This window comes from Lampetra planeri, chromosome 38 (genome assembly GCF_965212315.1).
Source record: "Lampetra planeri chromosome 38, kcLamPlan1.2.h2, whole genome shotgun sequence".
Taxonomy (NCBI): Eukaryota; Metazoa; Chordata; class Hyperoartia; order Petromyzontiformes; family Petromyzontidae; genus Lampetra; species Lampetra planeri.
The window spans coordinates 2293106-2315735 of record NC_136144.1 but is presented as its reverse complement, the minus strand read 5'-3'; positions in this window follow the sequence as shown (position 1 = coordinate 2315735).

The window sequence follows — 22630 nt, the reverse complement described above, 5'->3', positions numbered from 1 at the left end:
ACGGATTAATCGTATTTACATACAATCCAATGGGGAAATTAGGTTCGAGTCACGACCAAATCGGGTTGCGACCAAAGTTATAGAACGAATTATGGTCGTGACCAGATGTTCTACTGTACTCGCTTGAGGCTTAGTCGACCTATGAGAGGCCCTGGACCAGTTCAGATATTCCTCTCTGGTGTTTGGGGCCGTGAGAGGGAATCAAACTCTATGAGTATGGGTTTCTGTGGGTCTGTATGGGTCTCTGAGTATGGGTCTCTGTGCAGACCCACAGAGACCCATACCCATATACACCTGCCCGCCCACCCACCATACCCACCCACTATACCCACCGTACCCACCCACCCACCGCCCGTACCTCAATGCAGCAGGGCAGGTGTTCTTCGATGGCAGGTGAATCGAAGAGCACCTTGCCGGTGGCCATTTCGGCCAAGGTACAGCCCAGGCCCCACATGTCCACAGCGGAGGTGACATCGTAGCCCAGCAGCAGCTCTGGGGCCATGTAGGGCAACGTCCCACCCACGTTTTTGGCTGCACAGCAACAACAACAACAACGACGATGAATATGAAGTAGTCCCTCCGTCAACAGCGACGTGGGGGGAACAGGTTTCTTTTTTTGTCGGCTAAACGCGTAGTCGGCTTCTGCGACCGATATTTCATGGCGGAGGCGAGTTATTGGGTTGGACCGCGTACTCTGGCTGCCTGACTGATGATGATGCTCAGCTGTAAATGCTCTAATTGTAAACATCGTAGTGGGTTTACATCTCCAGCACACCGGTTAGTGCTGTGCAAGTGGCGAATTGGCGCGTCCTGTATACGTGACGCTGAACCTCGCCGGCCGGCTGCATTTAAATTGACGCCATCTAATCCCCCCCCCCAAAAAAAACTCCACGCATGCACGCAAGGCCACTCACTTTTATGCTTCAGGTAAAAGCTGCACCCGAAGTCGGTGACCCTCACTTTGCCGGTCGCGGTGAGCAGAATGTTGTCCTGGACAAAGGGGAGAGACAGAGAAGGAATTCCACGCTCTGAGGTTACGGCGAGAGTGTCCAACCAGCAGTGGGTCGATCACGCAAAGTGACGTATTGACAACCACACGGGCAGCCTCCCCCCCCCCCCGACTTGCGACACGGGCGACGTGCCTGAGACCCGTTCAAAGTTGTATTTTACTACCAGGGTGTAAGGCCCCGCTGAGCTGCTGTGTAGGTCTTTTATCGGAAACGACCCGGCCATCACGTAATGACAGCAGCTCAACCAAGGGGCTGATATCATCGTCAGCATCATCATCAGCATCATCAGCATCATCATCAGCATCATCAGCATCATCAGCATCATCATCATAATTGCGTGGACATATATAGCAGCAGCCAAACACTCTAGACACGTGTTTCAACAAGCCCATAGAGACCCATACTCATAGAGACCCATACAGACCCACAGAGACCCATACTCAGAGACCCACACAGACATAGAGACCCACATACTCATAGAGACCCACATACTCATAGAGACCCATACAGACCCACAGAGACCCATACTCAGAGACCCACACAGACATAGAGACACATACTCATAGACCCACAAATACCAACAGAAACCCATACTCAAAAAGACTCACACAGACCCACAGAGACCCATACTCATAGAGACTCATACAGACCCACAGAGACCCATACTCATAGAGACCCACAAAGACCAACAGAGATCCATACTCATAGAGACCCACACAGACATAGAGAGACCCATACACAGAGACCCACACAGACTTCGAGAGACACAGACTAAAACTAATCTATGTTTTACTTTACTAGGTGTAAGGCCCCACTCTGAGCTGCTGTGCAGCTGTTTTGTCAGAAGCTCCCTGGCCATCACAAACGATAGCTCAACAACGTGGGCCGATATCAACATCATCATGCGGAAAGGTTACAGCAGCGGTCAAATACTCTAAACGCGTGGTCATGTTGATTCTGAACGTAGAGGGAAAAACCGGAGGGCTTGGAGGAAAATCCACGTGACCACCACGGGGAGCGAGAGATACGCAAACTCCAAATATACAGCAGGCGTCAGGGTCGGGATCGAACCCACGACCCCCTGTATACCAGGCGAGGTAGTTAACATCTCCTAGCCACAGCTGCCTACCGTCAACCTGCTACCTCTATCTGGAAGGAGGAGGTGGCAGAGTCACAGTAGATTGACGAGCCAGCGCATCGACCCCGCGATCAACCATGGCCGGCCTGCCTCCGCGCCAGCTAACCGAGCGCCCCGATGAGAGGGCGTGACCACCGCGCCCGCTCCGCTCACCGGCTTGATGTCCGCGTGGACGATGCCCCGCCCCTTGGCGTACAACAGGAAGTCGAGGATGGCCCTGGTGTGCTCCCTCAACCGCCTCACGTAGATTCGCCCGATGCTCCCTTTGCTCATGACGTCGTAGAGGCTCTTCCTGGCACGACAACGACGACGACGTTAAAACCCCTTTCCCGTTCCGATGACGTCCGCTCGGCGACCCACGACCCGGACCCCAAACCGACTTGTGCCACTTGGTTAGTTTTGGGGGAAGAGGGGTCATGAAACGCCTCGTCGCTCCGCGGTATTCATCCGCGGCCTCGCCGCGCCGCACTAGCGCCAAAGGAACTGAATATTTTGTGATAATAACTTCATTATGATTTTATTATAATTTCACCATGGTTATGTTATTCCCTTTTATTATTTCATTACTATCATTTTATTACTATCATATCACAATTTAACAATAAATGTATTCTATTTATTATTATTTTATTATAAATATTTCTTAATATAAATTTGTATTATAATTTTAATTAGCAATATATTCGTATTATTTCATTATAATTTCCTTATCTTATCATTTTTTCCGTCATTTAATTGGCATATTATTATTAATTAGAATTTTTTCATTATTCACCTATTAATATCGTATCATTAATATATTTTACTAGCAGGTGTACCCGTTCTTCGCACGGAAATTAATAGTTTAGTCCACAGATGTGACGTCACCGCTCACTGCCGTGCAATAGATTATATCCATTATTCCCCCCCCCCAAAATACAAAAGTCAATTTTTATACTTTTTACATTGTGTACGGTACGGAAGCTACCTACGTGCCAAATTTCAAGTTTTTTGCATGTTGGGAAGTATGCAAAACATTTCGAACAGACACACATATCCACACATTTCCGTTTTATTTCTATGTAGATTCTCATGAAAAAAATTAATGTGTGATTCATGGGGAGCATTTCCGTGAGTCGCGTCTTCCGCAACCCGGGGGACTTCCTGCGTCTGATTTGTCGCCACGGTGTTCTGCGATTGTCGATAACGCAGCGGTTCGCCCATGTTGAGCTGCTTGACCCATGCGGGCCACGTGGACGCGTGCTGCTCGACTTCCCAGAGCTTTGGAGACTCGATTGCCAAACAAATTGTGATTGTAAAATTGTCAGATTAATTATTGCATAAATTAATTATCAAAATAGTAATTAAATAAGTTACGTATTCGATTAAATTAACTGATTTAAAGAGGCTAGACATTTTGATGAATTGTTAACTATCTTTAAACTCATTAAATAAACTGCAAAAATAAGTTAATTATGAAAGGTATTAAAAAAAAGCAATTTGGGAACAAATTAGAAAGTTAATCCCCCCCCCCCACTTTGCGCAAGAGCACAGAAGCCTGGTCACCACATCTGTGCCTCTATATAAGGAACGAAACAGGTGGAATTCTCCACAAAATGTGGCTGTCGCCTGATGAAGCCAGTTGTAATTACTGGCGAAACATCATACTCAGAGATTGTAAATGTTGTGGCTTGGCTCTCCAACACACTGTTGTGCTGTACCATTATACTACACTATACACTACTATACACTACATTTTCCATTACACTGTACACTACACAATACACTACTATACACTACTATACACTACACTACTATACACTACACTTTCTACCAGAGGTGTGGACTCGAGTCATGTGACTTGGACTCGAGTCAGACTCGAGTCATGAATTTGATGACTTGCGACTCGACTTGGACTTGCATAACAATGACTTTGTCCCACCTATGAGATGTGGACTCGAGTCATGTGACTTGGACTCGAGTCAGACTCGAGTCATGAATTTGATGACTTGCGACTCGACTTGGACTTGCATAACAATGACTTTGTCCCACCTCTGCTTTCTACTACACTATACACTACACTATACACTACTATACACTACACTTTCTACTACACTATACACTACTATACACTACACTATACACTACTATACACTACTATACACCACACTTTCTACTACACTATATACTACTATACACTACACTTTCTACTACACTATACACTACTATACACTACTATACACTACACTATACACTACTACACTTTACACGACACTACACAATAGTGCTGTACTAGTAACGAATTGGCACGTTCTGTTTGCATGACAACCCTTACTAGTTGGCTATGTTGGGTGGTGGCGGGTTTAACGACACAACATTTATATATTTACTTAATCTAACCAAAAATACCTCTATTATGGATGATATTGGTCGCGAAAGCCCTGCGTGTGAAACTCAATCAATAAATGTGATAAATCGATAAATCTAGTTGCTTGATCATATGTTAAATAAATATTTATTCCGAAATAAATCAACTATCGAGCGGAGCAATGGACACGCACATGCACGTGGGTGGGTGGGTGGGGGGTGGGAAGGGGAGGTTTGCGTACTTCAAGAGCTCGACGACGAGGCAATTGTGTCCGCGGAATTGGAACGTGTCCAAGACCCGGATGACTCCGTAGCGCTCATCGCTGGCCTTGCCCTGCAGCTCATTGGCCACCTCCAGCTCCGTCCTCTGGCGGGCCGCTGTCGAGGAGCTGCGCAGCGGGAGGGGGAAGGCCACGAAATCAACGGTGACTCTGTGGGTGACTCGATGGGTGTCTCTGTGGGTGTCTCTGTGGGGGTCTCTATGGGTGTCTCTGTGGGTGTCTCTGTGGGGGTCTCTGTGGGTGACTCTGTGGATGTCTCTGTGGGTGACTCTGTGGGGGTCTCTGTGGGTGACTGTAGATATCTGTGGGTCGGGGTGTTTCTGTGGGCCTCTGTGGGTCTCTAAGGGTATGGGTGTCTCTGTGGGTCTCTCAGGGTCTCTATTAGTCTGGGTGTCTCTGTGGGTCTCTAAGGGTCTGGGTGTCTCTGTGGGTGTCTCTGTGGGTCTCTAAGGGTCTGGGTGCCTCTGTGGGTCTCTAAGGGTCTGGGTGTCTCTGTGGGTGACTCTGTGGGTTACTCTGCAGGTTTCTGTTGGGTCTCTGGGTATTTTAGTTCATAGTTAGCAATAGTTGTACAGTAGTTATTATTTTGTTAGTTAACTTTAGTTCATAGCAGTAGTCTTACGGCACGTTATTATTTTGTGAGTTCATAGCAGCAGTTTTACGGCAGTTAGTGCTTCTTTTTAGTTAGTTCATAGCAGTAAGTTGTTATGGCAGTTAGTATTCTGTTACTTTATAGTTAGCAGCAGTATTACGGCAGTTAGTATTTTGTCAGCGAGTCCATAGTTAGTGGCAGTTTCACGGTGGTGCCTCCAATCATTTGATGATTATTTTTCGAGAGCGCGGGCCACCGCGGAAGGCCCTCTGACTCACCTCCAGGGCAGCGACAGCATCTTGACGGCCACGAGCATTTTGGTTTTGTGGTCGAGGCACTGCAGCACCAGGCCCTGGCCTCCCTCGCCGATCATCTTCTGCACCTCATAGCGGTAGTGGAGCTGTTCCTTGCGGACCTAGGAGGCAGAGGAGGAGGCGGAGACCGGTAGTCAGAGTCGTCGCAATCAGAGCGTCGAACGTTCGGTGGTTGCAGCAGTAGTCGGGGCTTCCACGACCGCCATTATCAGCTACGGAGGTTACTTTTTGCTTGGGTGTTAGATCGCGGAAATGTATAAATGTTTCGTTAAACTGCCGAATGCTTGACTTAAAGCTTTCGTGACTGCAGGGATTCGTATTCTTGGATCTTTCGGTAAAGTCCCGTGTGATAGGTTCAAAGAAAAATAAAAAAAAAACAGACAACTACGACGTTTCGATCGCAACGCAAGCGGCCAACTTCCTGTTATTTTTATTATTTTATTTGAACCTATCTACGTGACTTTACCGAAAGACCCAAGAATACCGAATGCCGTTAAAACTTGGAGGGGTTGTTCGCCTTTTTGCGTTCATCCATCTAACACTTTGTAGTGAGACACTGGTGGCGACAAACTGGTGGCGAGACACAGGTTATGAGACACTGGTAGTGAGACACTGGTGGTGAGACACTGGTGGTGAGACACTGGGTAGTGAGACACAGGTTGTGAGACACTGGGTAGTGAGACACTGGTAGTGAGACACTGGGTAGTGAGACACTGGTGGTGAGACACTGGGTAGTGAGACACAGATTGTGAGACACAGGTTGTGAGACACTGGGTGGTGACACACTGGGTAGTGAGACACAGGGTAGTGAGACACTGGGTAGTGAGACGCTGGTAGTGAGACTAGGCCCTAAAGAAGGATGCTCTCTCCGGTGTAGACCAATCAGTTTCAAAGGCAATGCCATACATTATCAGAGCATGTTTTTGTCTGCATGTTCACCACAAGTATGTGTTTTATGTCCATAAAGGCTACAGGCTATTGCTACGCTGTTAAAGGCCTCACCACTGAGCTGCACTTGTTTCTCAAGAGCGACCTAGCCATCACAAATCATTGCTCAACGAAGTGGGGCCTCATCATTATCACCGTGTGGAAATGTACAGCAGAAGCAGCCAATTGCTCTTAATGTGTGTTGACGCTGTTTCTAAATGTGGAAGGAGAAAAAACGGAGGACCCGGAGAAAAATCCACGCAACCACGGGGAGAGAGATAGAGACGCAAACTCCAAATATACAGCAGGCGTCAGAGTCGGTATCGATCCCACGACCTCCTGTATACCAGGTGAAGGAGTTAACATCTCCTAGCCACCACGGCCGACGTCGTGAGTGGATTAGCCAAAGTTTACTACATACGGTGCAAAATAACTTGAACACTTTCACAGAGACCCAGAGACACCCAGACCAATAAAGACCCAAACATATCCTGAGACACCCACAGAGACCCCCAGAAACCCGTAACACAAAACCCTAACTGACTGTCTATGTCTGGTGGTGGTGGCAGGTTTAACGATTACACATTTATACTCATGCCTTCTAACCCAGCAAAAACCTCTGTGGGTGTTTAATGGTGTCTCTTTGGGTGCCTCTGTTGGTCTCAATGGGAGTGGGTCTCTATGGGTGTCTCTGTGGGTCTCTGTGGGTGTCTATTTGGGTCTCCATGGGTGTCTCTGTGAGCCTCACAGGGATGTAGTTGTTGTTATCGTCGTCGTAGCTGTCGTTGTTGTTGCCGCCCCGGGGTTTGCCGACCTTGTCCACAGTGAAGAACCATACTTGTTTCATGGCCTCCAGCTCCAGCTTTTGGCGATGACTTAGCTGAGGCCCAAAGAGATCCAGGATCGCTGCACACGTGACAACAACAACGACATCTTAGACTTTTAACTATTTTTGTTTTGTTTACATGCCAAGTAAGGCCCCGCTAGAGCTACATCGTCATCGACGTAATCATCATCACATGGAGACTCATCACTCCACTCAGACCCACAGAAACCCATACTGGTATCGAACCATAGAGACCCACAGAGATCCATAGACCCACAGAGATCCATGCTCATATCGAACCATAACGACCCATAGAGACCCATACTAAAACTAAACTATATATTTTTATTTTGGCAGGTATGGCCCCACCAAAGTGGCTGTGATCTTCATCACGTGGAAATATATAGCGGCAGCCAAATACTATATACCCACGTAACATGGCTGCCATGACATCCCTCGTGCAACATGGCCACCATGACAACCCACATGCAATATGGCTTCCATGACATCCCCCATGCAACATGGCCATCAGGACATCCCTCATTCAACATGGCCGTAATAAAGTCCCCCATGTAACATGGCTGCAAGTGACATCCCCCATGCAACATGGCCGCAATCAAGTCCCCCTTGCAACATGGCCACAGTGAGATCCCCCATGCAACATGGTCACCATGACAACCCCCATGTAACATGGCCACCATTACAACCCCCATGCAACATGGCCGCTGTGATATCCCCAATGCAGCATGACCATCATGACATCCCTCATTAAACATGGCCGCCCTAAAGACCCCCATGGATCATGGCCACCGTGAAATTCCGCATGTAACATGGCCATAGTGACGTCTCCCATGCAGCATGGCCGTAGTGATGTACCCCATGCAACATTGCTGCCGTGACATCCCCCATGCAAAATGGCCACAATGAAGTCTCCCATGGAACAGGACTGCCATAAATTCCCCTAAGCAACATGGCCACCGTGAAGTCCCCCATGAAAAATGGCGGTAGTGACTTCCCCCCATTCACCGTGGCCATTTTTACTCACTGCTGTTCCTCACCTCGAGGCGATTTACTGCGGATAGGGCCGGTGCCGGCTGCGGACAACGCGCTCCACGTGTTGCCAGAGACTGCCTCCCTCCTTCTTGCTCCAGCTTGGCTCGTCTACATGCACATACACACATAAAAACAATATTGGAGTAGGCTCCTCTACACACAAACTTCAAATAAACAGTAGACATCACGGTCGGGGTCGAACCCACGACCTCCTGGAAACCAAGTGAGGTTGTTAATATCTTGCCATTGTGGTGCCACAGAGTAGTGTACAGGCATCACAAACACTCACTACATCTCGCGGAGGATCGTTCCGCGGTTCGGTTCGCAAGTGCGAGTTGTAAGTCGATGTTAAACAAATATATATTTCATGGAAGCTCGTTCGTAGTGTGGGTGGTGTTAGTAAGTGCTGGTGGTGTTCGTAAGTGAGGATGGTGTTCGTAAGTGTGGGTGGTGTTGATGAGTGCTGGTGGTGTTTGTAAATCGAGCGTAGGGGCCCATGCGTACCTCCATGGTGTTGATACTCAGAGTGGCTTCTCTCACGCAGCAGTCCCCAAGGTCTCTGTGTGGAAAGCTGTGGGTGGGTGGGGGGTGTAGTTGGTGTAGAGAGTCACAACACGGACTCACATCCTCACCACTTTCCCACATCCCCCAACCAGGAACTCACCATTCTAACCACGAACCCCCATCCTCACCACAAACTCACAACACGGACTCACATCCTCACCACAAACTCACATGGACTCACATCCGCACCACGGACCCAACCTCACCAATAACCCACAACACGGACCTACACACTCACCACGAACCCACAACACGGACCCACACACTCACCACGAACCCACATCACGGACCCACACACTCACCACGAACCCACAACACGGACCCACACACTCACCACGAACCCACAACACGGACCCACACACTCACCACGGACCCACACACTCACCATGAACCCCCAACATGGACCCACACACTCAACCACGGACCCACACACTCACCACGAACCTACATCACGGACCCACACACTCTCCACGAACCCCCAACATGGACCCACACACTCACCACGGACCCACACACTCACCACGGACCCACACACTCACCACGAACCTACATCACGGACCCACACACTCACCATGAACCCACAAAACTCACCTCGTCAAAAGTTTCGCTCGGATGGCTTCAGCAGAAGTTGTTCTAAAGGCGACGATGATGAAGCTGAAGCAGCTGAAGTTTAAGAAGCTGCCGTCTCCTTCACGCCCGTCTCGAACTCTGAGGAAGCACGTGGTGATTGCGACGTCACCGGTGATGTCACAGCGCGAGGGACGTAACCACGCCCCCTTTAGCCACGCCCTCCGAGTGACGTGCCAGTGCGCGACCACGCCTCCGGAAGCCGCCCCCCGCCCCTCCTCTTTGGGCGACCTCCACCCCCAGCTTCTACTTCCGCTTCCGGTCGGGGCGGATGGCGGCATTGGCGGGAAAAATCTGAACCCTGTCTGGGCCTCCTCGTGGTCGACTCAGCCTGAAGATGCCGAAACGGGGCTCTGTGTGAGGTGAGTCTGTGGGTCTCTGTGTGGTGAGTCTGTGGCTCTCTGTGTGGTCATCGTGTGGACATTCTGATTCCCACCATAGGAATGAGGAATTTCCACCACCGGCTAGGGACAACGAACGGAGATGAGCAGAGTTCAGTGAGGATTTGAAAGTGGAGAAACGGTGACTTTGAAGTCTAAGTTTGGCATAGCTGCCGTCTTTACTGTCGCCTGCTTAACTCTTATTGCTGAGATGAAGAGTGGGGAAATCAGCTCGTGGTTTTTAAAACAATTGTGCCTGTACAATTATTCCATTCATATCATATGTGCCTTTCTCTACTCGTGCATATGGGTCATTAGAATAACACCACGGGTGAATATTTTTGACACGAATGCTGTTGCATGAGTTTACTACGAAAAATAAATGAGGAATGATATTAAGCAGACCGAATTTATTATCATTCTTACAGTTTATATTATTTCCTCAAGTGAAAACAATTCAACATACAAAATGGTAAGCATAAACAACTATCAAAGCAATGCATCTATCTCATATACAGTATGTGCGTCAATAGATGTGAGCTTATTGAAATGCCATGTATTTTTTCTGGAAGAATTTGGAAAAATTGTATCTGTAACACTGATATAACAAGTCACGCAAAACATAAAATAAATATACTGTTGATATCCATCACACACTGTTGCTGTAACAAGTCATAGTTTCATTGCAACTCACGGCCACTGGAAAATTAACCAATCTGAATTGCCATGTATGCACTTTTTTTATCCGCAATTCGTAGACAATCATTCCTTCTACACTATGAGATCTTTTTTACCAGTGGCAAAATATATTAGTAGGTTTTTACCCTTTTAAACTGGTACAAAACTGACACCTTTATTCAAGACATCATGTTTGCAATAACCACAACACAAGTAGTCAAAAAAGCAAACAAAAAGAAGCAACTCTGATAATGATAATAATATGCACTGTCCTTGAAGTTGATTGGTCCACACCCGAGACGGCTTTCTTTAGAGCCTTTAGAGCCTAGTCCCCATTGGTGTTGGACCAGATGACACCTGGTCCAACACCAATGGGGACTAGGCTCTAAAGAAAGCCGTCTCGGGTGTGGACCAATCAACCAATCAACTTCAAGGACAGTGCATATTATTATCATTATCAGAGTTGCTTCTTTTTGTTTGCTTTTTTGACTACTTGTGTTGTGGTTATTGCAAACATGATGCCTTGAATAAAGGTGTCAGTTTTGTACCAGTTTAAAAGGGTAAAAACCTACTACTATAAATCGTTCCTTCCTTTGTCTCTACAACAAACATCTCTTTAGTACCGGCGCTCATAGTGGCAAGTCGTATACAAATTCATACATTTGTTAACATTATTCACCCTTGGAGTGTGCACGACCATCATGCACAGTTTTAACAACACGGTTGACAAAGACCGGCGACACGCATTGTTGTTTTCAGAGATCTAGGAGCCAGCTGCTTTGATGTTTGAGTTTAACATTTTACGTTGTGGCAAGGAGAACCACTGTCACATCTGATGGCCCTTCCAACGTGGTTCCCGTACAAAACGTGTGCTCGGCGTTTATATCATTCTCCACACAGCGGTGTGCATGACGAGAAACTTCATTTGTCTAGACGCAAGTCATCCTGTCAATCACAGCAGTATTTTGTCGTACATAGGGCTCGTCCTAAACAGGAGGGACGTGTGAACGATGGTATCGATGATCGAATATGTATAAACTTTGACCTAGGTAACAAAATGCGACTGAAAATGTTCATGGACAATCAGTATATTCTAAACTGTCTTCTCATTCCGATATGTTTTTGTTCAGTTGCAAGTTTGGAAGACAAAAAAACATTTAACGTGAAGAAAAATCTTATTGCCGTGTTGGGTAGTTTTTGCGAAGTCTTGAGGTCTGGTTGGGGGGGGGGGCCTACCAAAATAATTGTCCAATTCACTGCTGATTGAAGGCTTCCCCACAACATGTTTGTTATGGTTGTTGTTTGACTAGGCGTTCACTACACTGGTCATTGCAGGTTGATGAAGGGGAGCCAAGGCTGGCTCAGGTGTCGCCGCATCGCGAATGTTAAACCTCGGGCTGGGTATCAAACGTCTTCCGTCACATAAGCTATGAAGAGCAACTCTTCGAGGTCCAGTTGTACGTGAATGCACTGCGCCACCATTCCACTTTATTGTAAATCGGAAAATTTCCATAGACAAACACTGGTATCGCTGTAATACTCCACCCGGAGTGTGCTATTATTGCAAAATATACGACTGTTGTGTTGTGGAATAATGAATCGGTGGTTGTCCTGTGGAAAGTCTCTCTGGAATTAACACTAATGGAGATGGGTGACGCCCCAGTGCTCGCATGAACATTGGGACATTGTCTTAGCTTGATTGTCGTATAATAGCCGTGAAATAATTACTAAACTTTTTTGTTATTTACCAAGGAAGGCCCACTGAGCTATAAAGCTTTTTTTTAGAAGCGATCTGGCCACGAATGATAGCAAAAACGAAGTGACTTATCGCTTGGAAATTTTTCGCAGACAAATACTCCGAACGCATGTTTATATTCTAAATGTGGAGGGAGAAACCGGGGGATCCCGGGAAAAATCCACGCGACCACGGGGAGAATATGCAAACTCCAAATATGCTGATGTCAGGGTCGAGATCGAATCCACGACTTCGTGTATACCAGTCGAGGTAGTTAACATTTCGCTACCGTGGTAACTGTAATACAAGGTAATGGTACAGCCCCTGCAATTATTTGTGCCACTGCTGGTGAAAGGGCCTCTGCTAGAAATAGCTCAAGAGTGCTGTTCTAGAGGGTATTTTTTGGTGAGCTCTTCCAAACTTGCAAGACGCCTTGGAATAGGTTGGAGTAACCCACACTTTATCCTGCCGCTCGTAGAAAACAACCCCCACAAAACATCCTTTACATCATTCTGAAATTTAGTAGAGCACAATTATTACCGCACGGTATTATTATTACGTAATTAGTGCTCGTGAAGCCTTCTTCGCCGGCTGCCACGCCGCTCTGTTGCACAAGCGGCACTTAGTCTCGCGTGGCTGGGCCATGCTCCTGGCAAAGTGTTCGGTTTTTGGGTACCGCGTGTGCGCGCTCAAGAGTTCGCCGGGCGATGACAACCCCTGCCCCCCCCACTCAACACTTAGGGCGATCTCGTGCACAGACATGGGTAAACAGACAACGAAAACCATGGGGCACATTTGGAAAATCATTTGTTTATTGCTGCTATGACCAGTGTAGGTCACCATTGAAAAATACATGCTTAGCTAAATGGCCGTTACCCAAAATAACTGCCTGACTGACTATAGTTGGTGCACATTTGCATCTGGCTTAAGGTCAGACTAAACCTAACCCAAGAGCATGATCTGGAATTCTAAAGGGAATAATTGCACCACTCTTTGACCAAGCAGAAACAGTTGGCACTGGCAGTTTGATGATCATACCTTGTCAGACTGCACTCATAGAGGTTGTTTACTGCTCCTGACATCTTTATGGCAATCAATGTTGATGGGGTGCTATTATAGGCCCTCCTAAAAATCCACAATTATGCCACAGTCTGTCTACCTGTTGTAGGGGGGGGGGGGCAGGAGTGCGTATCAGACTCGCCGTGGTACCAAGGTATATGCGGATACATCCGATATGTGAACGTCTGTTGAACACGACGTTTACCAGCACCGTACGCACGGATTGGTTACGAGACACAAGATTAAAGCGCAGACGCCTTTAAACGTTGCAAGCGTGCTTTACGTACGTTTAACTTCTTTCCCACCATACGTAGCCAACCGTGTTAATCGGAGGAGGTGCGGGGGCAGGACAACAAACTAAACGCAGAAGGAAGTTCTGAAAGAATGAGTCGTTCTAAAGAAATGCGCCTGGGAAGTGAGCGAATGTACACGAGATGAAGAAACACCGCTTGAAAAGGTCGGATTTTGGAACATCGATAGAAATAAGTAACATTTAAAAATACTTTTTTTTAAATACGCTTTAATGAAATGTACCGTACTAGTAAGGGCAGAACTCTACGATCTTGATTTTTGATTAGAGTGTGCTGATTTTTAAAGGTGCATTGAAAAATGTATATTCTGCTACTGATACTCCTGCTGTTGTGGAGTGACTCATGCAGCCAACTACAGCTGCAAAGTTTGGTCGTACATGTTACGTGTATCGTTTATTGTTAAATTTGAATCACAGTTCCTATGATCACTGTTACATTGTTTTATTGCACCCGAGTCAAGATCCGCATGGCTCACAGGGTTATAAAACAACACATACCTGCGGAGGGAGCTGGTAGGAACGTTGGGTTGCTCGGTCAATGGCCAGGGTCAACGGCAGCATGGTGTATTCTGCATATATGGCCCACTGTGAGGGCGAGCACAAGCTGGCATGAGTAGGTTAAACGTTGAGTTTTATAAGGGCACCACGGGGTGACCAGCCCCTCCCCACCCAGCCCCACCCCTCCCACTCCCCACCTAGCCCCTCCCCACCCTCCCCACCCAGCCCCTCGCCACCCTCCCCACCCAGCCCCTCCCCACCCTCCCCACCCAGGCCCTCCCTGCACAACGGACGGACATAATAATCCCCTGTGGGCTGGTGTAACCAGAAGGTTCCTACCAGTATTAATGAAACTGAAACAAGGACTGTTAGATAAGTATCTTGGCAAGCCCTGATATGTTGCTGTTACTGTCATTGTTTAGACCCCAAGTGAGTCAGCATTTAAAATATGCATAACAAACCTTTTTAAATCTCTTAGAATATGAATAACATGTCTACAATGATTGTGTTCTGATTGCTGGCACAATTGTGCCCTACATTACATGTATTGAATGGTATTCAACATTGGGGAGGAGTCTGCCTTCATGTTCAGACACTCGCTGCTGCCATAGTTGTCTCCAATCTGAAGGCACAGCCACATGGATGGTATTTTTGACATCAAATAACCTGCAAAGTCATGCTCGGGTTATAACAAATAATTTTAAGTATGGTCATGTGACCCTAATGACGTACAAGGCATAGGGGGGGGCCTTTATCAAGCATTCGATTAATACAAATGGTCTGTACATTAACATGCATGTCTGGATTAGAGGTTAAATATCATTAAGTCTGGCGATGATGTTTAATGCAGGTGGAATAAACATGTTCATGTGGATGAATGAGTGATCGGACGCATGCATGATTGGGCAAACGAGCGAGTGAATGGCTTGTAAAGCAACAGGCATGAAATTTATTTAATTGGTACAGTGAGTGGTCAAATATGTAATAATTGAGAGGATGAGTAAGTCAACAGGTTGCAAAATCTGAGCGTTGTTCCAACCTCCCCAGGCCATCCAACTTCAAACAGAATCTACTCCTTCCCAACAACATGGACAGCCAAATCAAGTGGGCTGAGATCTTGGATGACTATGAGGGTAAGTCCCAGATACCTGCATCACATTGCTTATATGCAGAGACGGAGGCTCCTTGATCAATTACTTTTAGTAGACATGGCTTGGTGGTGATGGGAAGACGTAATGATCGAGTGTGGCTGAGAGGATGGGTTCTGATCTGAGTTTCGGCCATTTTTGTTTAAACTGGGGTCTCAAGCTAAACATGACTTGTAAAGTTTTACTGCCATGTGATGAATATTTCTCAATATCAGGTCCTGTTGTGTGGTAAGAGGCAATTACAGCGATCTTAAAATTATTTCTGCGAAACTCCACGTCCTTTGTTCTCTAATTCATTACTCGTCGTTTGAATTAATTTTCTGTTCTTTGTAGGTCGGGAGTCGTCGTGTCAGTCGACCACGTGGGGGGACATGGATAAGGTGGACCCTTTCCCAGGCCAAAGTTGCTACAAGCATCACTCCCCAAAGGTGTGGGGTCTGTGGGAGTCAAACACACAACATTCTCTCCAAAACTAGCACACCATCACACCAAAATATCACTACACTATCTCTTCACATTACCTTTCTCATGACACCATACCACCACGGCCAATTAAATGCACCATCATAGAGCCTCATCGTGTCTCCATACCATCACAAGACACCATGTCTCGAGAACATTCCACTTCTTGACCTCTCCAAATAACAACACCATCTCCCGACATCATCACCCGATCTCTCCACCATCCCAATCATGCAAGCACTTAAAGTGGTAATTTATTACCAATGAAGACAGAATTATATAAATCAGTCACATTAATTGTCTGTTAGTTGATTTTGAAGTTGCCATTCCAGTTGCCCACTATGGGCACTACAGTGAAATGTGTCGTTATTATGGGCTACCAGATCTTTATAATGGAGCATTCTGTGGAAACTATTGCAGTGATGATTGTTGACAACAGTTGCTATGAAATCTTCGCAGTCGATCACAGCCTTAAGTGCATGTGTAATGTAGTAACTTGGCGGGAGACGACCTTACGGGTAGCACACTCTTTATTAACACCAACTTATATTACACGGGTGGCTAACTGCAGCCTAACCCACGGGGTTCCCCTGGCTACACCCACACGGGCTCTTACGCCCCGTAGCTTCTCGGAACCCACCCGGCTGGGGTGTCCGTCTCGACTCTGGGTCCCACAGCCTCGTCCCACATGGACGTCAGACCACGGGTCCCACAGTCTCGCCTCCGAGCCACACAGGGTCCCGGCCCTTACAAGGACAGCGGGACTAGGGGTCTCAGGGCCCTACCTCTTCAACTCCGTCTTCGATCTTCAACTGGTTATCAACTTCCCGAGTGCTCCCGCGCGTCCCCCTTCATAGTCCTTCATGCGGACGTCGCTGAGAGCACCCACCCCAGTTGACCAATCACTGCGCGCTGCCCACGATCCTATTTCCCACTTTGTGTCAGCGCGCACAACCACGCACCCCGCACCGCCCCGTGATCTATCACTGTCGGCGCGCGTCAACACCACCACTACACATGTATGGGGTTTGTGAGGATATATTTATATTTACACGATCTAACCCGAAAATATATTTATTATGGGTTTAGAGGGTTAGCTTTTTAGGGGTATAGGTGTGTTAAGGGTTAGGCGTCTTGAGGGTTAGTTCTTTCGAGGGTTGTGGTTAAGATTGTTTGGGATTTAGGTTAGGGATTTAGGGTTTTAGAAGGTTAGGGTTTCGAGGTTCAGAGTGTTTACAGGCTTTGGTTTTTAATGGCTTAGAAGGTTTGGGTTCCAATGGTTAGGGGTTTAGAGGGTGATGGGTTTTTGGTGGGTTAGGGTGTAATGGTTGAGGGTTAGGGGCCTAGGAATTTAGAAGGTTGGAGGTTTAGACGGTTAGGGTTTTAAGGGTAAAGGGGTTTAGAGGGTTTAGGATTTAGAGGTTTAGGGTTTAGCAGGTTATGGGTTTAGAGGGTTAGGGGTTTAGATAGTTATGTGTTTGGTTGGAGAAACAGCTTTGCGAATAATGCGGTCTGAGTACCCATTCATCTTGAGGGCTTGGTGTACGTGTTCCAGTTCACTGGCTAGGTGGTGTTGGTCGGAGATGCAGTGGGCCCTATGGTGTAGTGTTTTGATGAGGGAATCCTTCTGTGCTGGATGGTGGTGGGAATCAGGTTTTAGATAGGAATCTGTGTGGGTGGCTTTCCTGTAGACAGAATGTCCCAAGGATCCATCAGGTCTCCTCTCAAACAGAACATCTAAGAATGGTAGTTTGCCATCTTTCTCCACTTACATGGTGAATCTGATGGATGGGTGTCTGGAATTGATGTGGTCCAGGAAATGGTTCAATGCTGGGAGGCCATGTGGCCAAATGACGAAAGTGTCATCCACATACCTCTTCCACAGGGAAGGACGCAGGGTGGACGTCTGGATGGCGTCTGATTCAAACTTTTACATAAACACATTGGCTATCACTGGTGACAAGGGGGAGCCCATAGGGGTACCTTAATTTTGTTTGTAGAAAGTACCATTCCAGGTGAAGTAAGTGTTGGTAAGGCAGTGCCTAACCAAAGTTGGTACGTCAGGATTCAGTCCATGTTGGACTAAGTCTTCAATTATTTCTAAATCGCTAAAATCTTATACCCCTTTACCCTTAAAACCCTCACCCTCTAAACCCCTAAACCTCTAAACCCCAAACCCTCTAAATACCTAACCCTCTAAACCTCTAAACCCATCACCCTGTACATCTCTAAACCCTCAACTTATAATCCTCTAAATCCCTAACCCTTTAAACCGATTTACCCATTAAACCCTATCCATCTAACTCCTCACCCTTTGAAACCCTAACCCAAATACCCTCAAATCCCAAACCCCCTAACACTCTAAACCCCTTTACTGTTAAAACAATAATTTTCTAAACCCCTAGATCTCTCCACCCCTAATCCTTTAAACACCTAACCCTCAAAACCCTTAACCCTTTGTGTGGAGTGTGGTGTGTGGTGGGTGTCACGGGGTGGGTGCAGGGTGTGTGTGGTGTGTGGTGGGTGTCACGGGGTGGGTGGGTGCAGGATGTGTGTGGTGGGTAGTGGGTGTCATGGGGTAGGTGGGTGGGTGCATGGTGTGTGTGGTGTGTGGAGTGTGGTGGGTATCACGGGGTGGGTGGGTGCAGGGTGTGTGTGGAGTGTGGTGGGTGGTCGGTATCACGGGGTGGGTGGGTGCAGGGTGTGTGTGGTGTGTGGTGTGTGGTGGGTGTCACGGGGTGGGTGGGTGCAGGGTGTGTGGAGGATGGTGGGTGTCACGGGGTGGGTGGGTGCAGGGTGTGTGTGGAGGGTGGTGGGTGTCACGGGGTGGGTGGGTGCAGGGTGTGTGTGGAGGATGGTGGGTGTCACGGGGTGGGTGGGTACAGGGTGTGCGTGGTGGGTGTGGTGATAGTGGTCGTGGATCACAACGATCAACGACCACCACCATCTCTACTGTGCGGTGGACCGGCCACCACACAGCAGCGCGCGTCGGAGGAGTGAGCGGATGACTCTCCCCATGCGGGTCAGGCCCCCTGGCTTCCTCTTCTCCTGCATCACCATCACCTGATCCTCTACCCTTTTTTTCTCCTTCTCCTCCACCACCATCTCTTCCACCACGATCTCCTCCACCAGGGTGTCCTCCTGCACCACCAGCTGCTCCACCAGGGTCTCCTCCTCCTGCACCACCAGCTCCTCCACCAGAGTCTCCTCCTCCTGCACCACCAGCTCCACCAGGGTCTCCTCCTCCTGCACCACCAGCTCCTCCACCAGAGTCTCCTCCTCCTGCACCACCAGCTCCTCCACCATGGTCTCCTCCTCCTGCACCACCAGCTCCTCCACCAGGGTCTCCTCTTCCTGCACCAGGGTCTCCTGCACCACCAGCTCCTCCACCAGGGTCTCCTCCTCCTGCACCACCAGCTCTTCCACCAGGGTCTCCTCCTCCTGCACCACCAGCTCCTCCACCAGGGTCTCTTCCTCCTGCACCACCAGCTCCTCCACCAGGGTCTCCTCTTCCTCCACAACCTTCAGCTTCCATTCAGAGGCCTGGGCAAGCGAGGAGAATGGGGGCAGCGCCGGCTCCGCTCTGTGAAGAGATGCGCACGACATCGTTCCAACTTCTGCTACAAAAGAGACTGCAGCCATCCCCTCCTCCACCATCGGGGGTATGGGGGAGGGCTGGCGATGTCACAGTGGATGAAGGGCTACATGGCAAAGATATGGCTACTTCATTAGTTGTCCTCACCCAGGAAGTAATTATAAAAATATATCCGTATATAACCGAATGTACACGTGGGATTTGAACTCTCCGTGTATTAGATTGTGGGCGGCAGGGCTGGAACTCACAGCCAAAGAGGGACCTGAGTTTGATGCCCATACTTGGGCCACTTTCTCCATGTGGAATATGGAGTTGTTATTTGCCTTGGCCCCACACCTCTCTATGGACTGCCTTGAACATTGGACAAGCATAAAGTGGGTTACCGTCGTTCAGCAGCTCCAAAGCACTGTACACGGCCAGGAGTAGCAGTGGTGGTGGCATTGCTGGTGGTGCTGGTGACTGCGGTCCGGAGCCACCTGTGATCCAGCGCCTGCACTGGCGTCTTACGACAATCCGGATACCATCTGTTGAGAGACGCGTGGGAGATACACGCGCCGCATGTGGTGAGAGAAGCGTGGTGAGAGCTTTGAAGTTCCTTCCCTTCTCCGAAGAGGTCCAGGAATGCACGGCAGCAGCGGAAGTAGCAGGAGCAGTGGCAATCCTCTGATGCCCAGTAGCTTAAAAATGCCCCGAGCTTCGCATTGGCCAGCAGCATCTTGCACGGACCTCCCCCTCATCCACAGAGGGCGATCTTGACACCGGTGGTACTGCACATCATCAGGTCCACTCAGCTCCACATTTTCCTGGCGATCGGTGGAGAGTGATCGCCGATCAATTGGAGAGGGGGGGATCCTCATGGGGAGAGGGTGGTGGGGGGTTCTTACCGCAGACAGGAGCTGACGAATTCCACAAACGCTGGGTCGTGGCTTTTGAGCACCCTGTCAAGTGGTAAGCTCCCCGGTACCCTTTTCTTGCCTGGGCAGAACATCTTCCCTCGACGGTCTGCGGGAGCCATGCACAGCGTGACAGATGCAGTCACCAACCACCATGCCGCCTACTTACCCACTTACCAACTCATCTATCAACCCACTCACCCACCCACCCACTCTTCCACCTACACAATCACTCACTCACCTACCCATCTACCCAATCACTGACCCACCCACCCACCCGCTTACCCACTGACCAATTCGCCCACTTACCCTACAACCTACTCACCTACTCACCCACATACCCACCCAATTGCCCACACACACCTATTTACCCACCCACTCACCCAAGGAATTTAAAATACAAAGAGGCCATTCCCTCCCCCCCCCCAAAAATGACAACAGCCGCAGGCCTCTCCTTAAAACTGAATCCGGTCCGTCGCTCGCACCACCCTTTAACTCACCAAAGAACTGCCTTCTGTCGGGAACTGCATTCACCATGTATCTTGGAGGCATTCCCAGAATCTGCACATGGTTGAGACAAAGACAAAGATCACCCGTGTAACCTCGGTTGACTGTAGGGGCAAGTGCTGTTAGTATGGCGTAGCAACAGCAGCAGCGCTTGTTGAGGGCCAGCATTATGGCACACTGCACTAGGTACTCATTTAAGGCTGAGGCTAACTAAGGGAGGCCCAGGACAGGTTCAGATATACATCACTAGTGTGTGCCATGAGCTGGGATCAAACTCAGTTTATAGCGCAGCATGCTAACCGCTACACTACCGCTCCCCTCACACGTACAAGACGGACACGTGTACACACATACACAACATACGACGGCCGCTATTCGCCAGATCACTAAGTGGCCACCCCCCCTCCTGCCACCCCCAAAACCCACGACTCCAAGGAAAGAGAGGGGGATCACGAGCGGATGGACGCCCAGTGGGAAATACCTCAATGCAGCGCGGGAGGTGATCTTCGTCACTTTCGGACTGGAATAATTACCTGCCCGTTGCCAACTCCTCCACCGTGCAACCCAGCGCCCAAATGTCTACTCCACAGGTCAAGCTGTAGCCCAGGTACAGCTCCGGAGCCGTGTATTCCAGGGTCCCACCAACATCCATAGCTGCACACCAATCACAAGAACAACACATGTGTGTTTGTGTACTCATTGTTTATTAAACAGCATCTTCATCACACACATAAACAGTCACATGTACAGACACTCAGATACTCACACATAGACACAATCAGACAAACACTTACACACAGATACTCGCACACAGACACAGAGACGCCCATACACAAAGACACCCACATAGACACCTACACGCAGACGCTCACACACCCAGGTGAGGTCACTCACGTTGACTTTCCACAAAAAAGCTCGTGCCAAAGTCCGTGACCCTCACAGTGCTGGTCACGGTGTCCTTGACGAGAACATTTTCCTGCAGAAGGGGCAGAATGAATTCAAACTCAGAGGTTATGCCGATAACATTCAGCCAGCAGTTGAACGATTACGTACCACCACCTACACTCAACAGGGGAACTAAACGAGGTGTAGTGCCGTTGACGAGCGTCGGTCAAGTGCAACATTCGGTGTTTGTTGACAGCTATTACTGGGGGTTGCCCCTTTCAATTGCGTCTAAAATAGAGATTTGAGTTGAGACTCATGTTCAAAGCACTCTGAGGCACCATCGAAGTAAAGGAGGGCAGCCCTATTGACAACTGATCGTGGTTCCTCTGACAGGAGAGCCGCATGGAGCTCACAGCTGCAAGAGTGCCCTTTAACGGGTTACGGACCAAAAGCTCCACATGAGAGCTCGCGGATTCCATGACGCTATCCACTACGCGTTTGTCTTCTGAAGTTTTCCGTTCACAGTGTGGAAGCCAACAACGGGCAAGCTGTCGGGTCAAAATACATGTTTGGCACACTTAGGAAATCGTTTTTCTTTTCTCCAGTTTCTGTCTCCGAAGGACTGGGGTAACGCTGTGATCAACGTTGCCGGTTTTGTCTATGGTGAGTCCCCAATACCGACATGACTCTACACTACAGTTTAATTCATACCGCATTATTTTCACCAGGGGTACTATGACCTGCCTCCTTCAAATTAGATAGAAAGAGCGAACGCATCGACCTTGTGACGAACGTGGCCGGT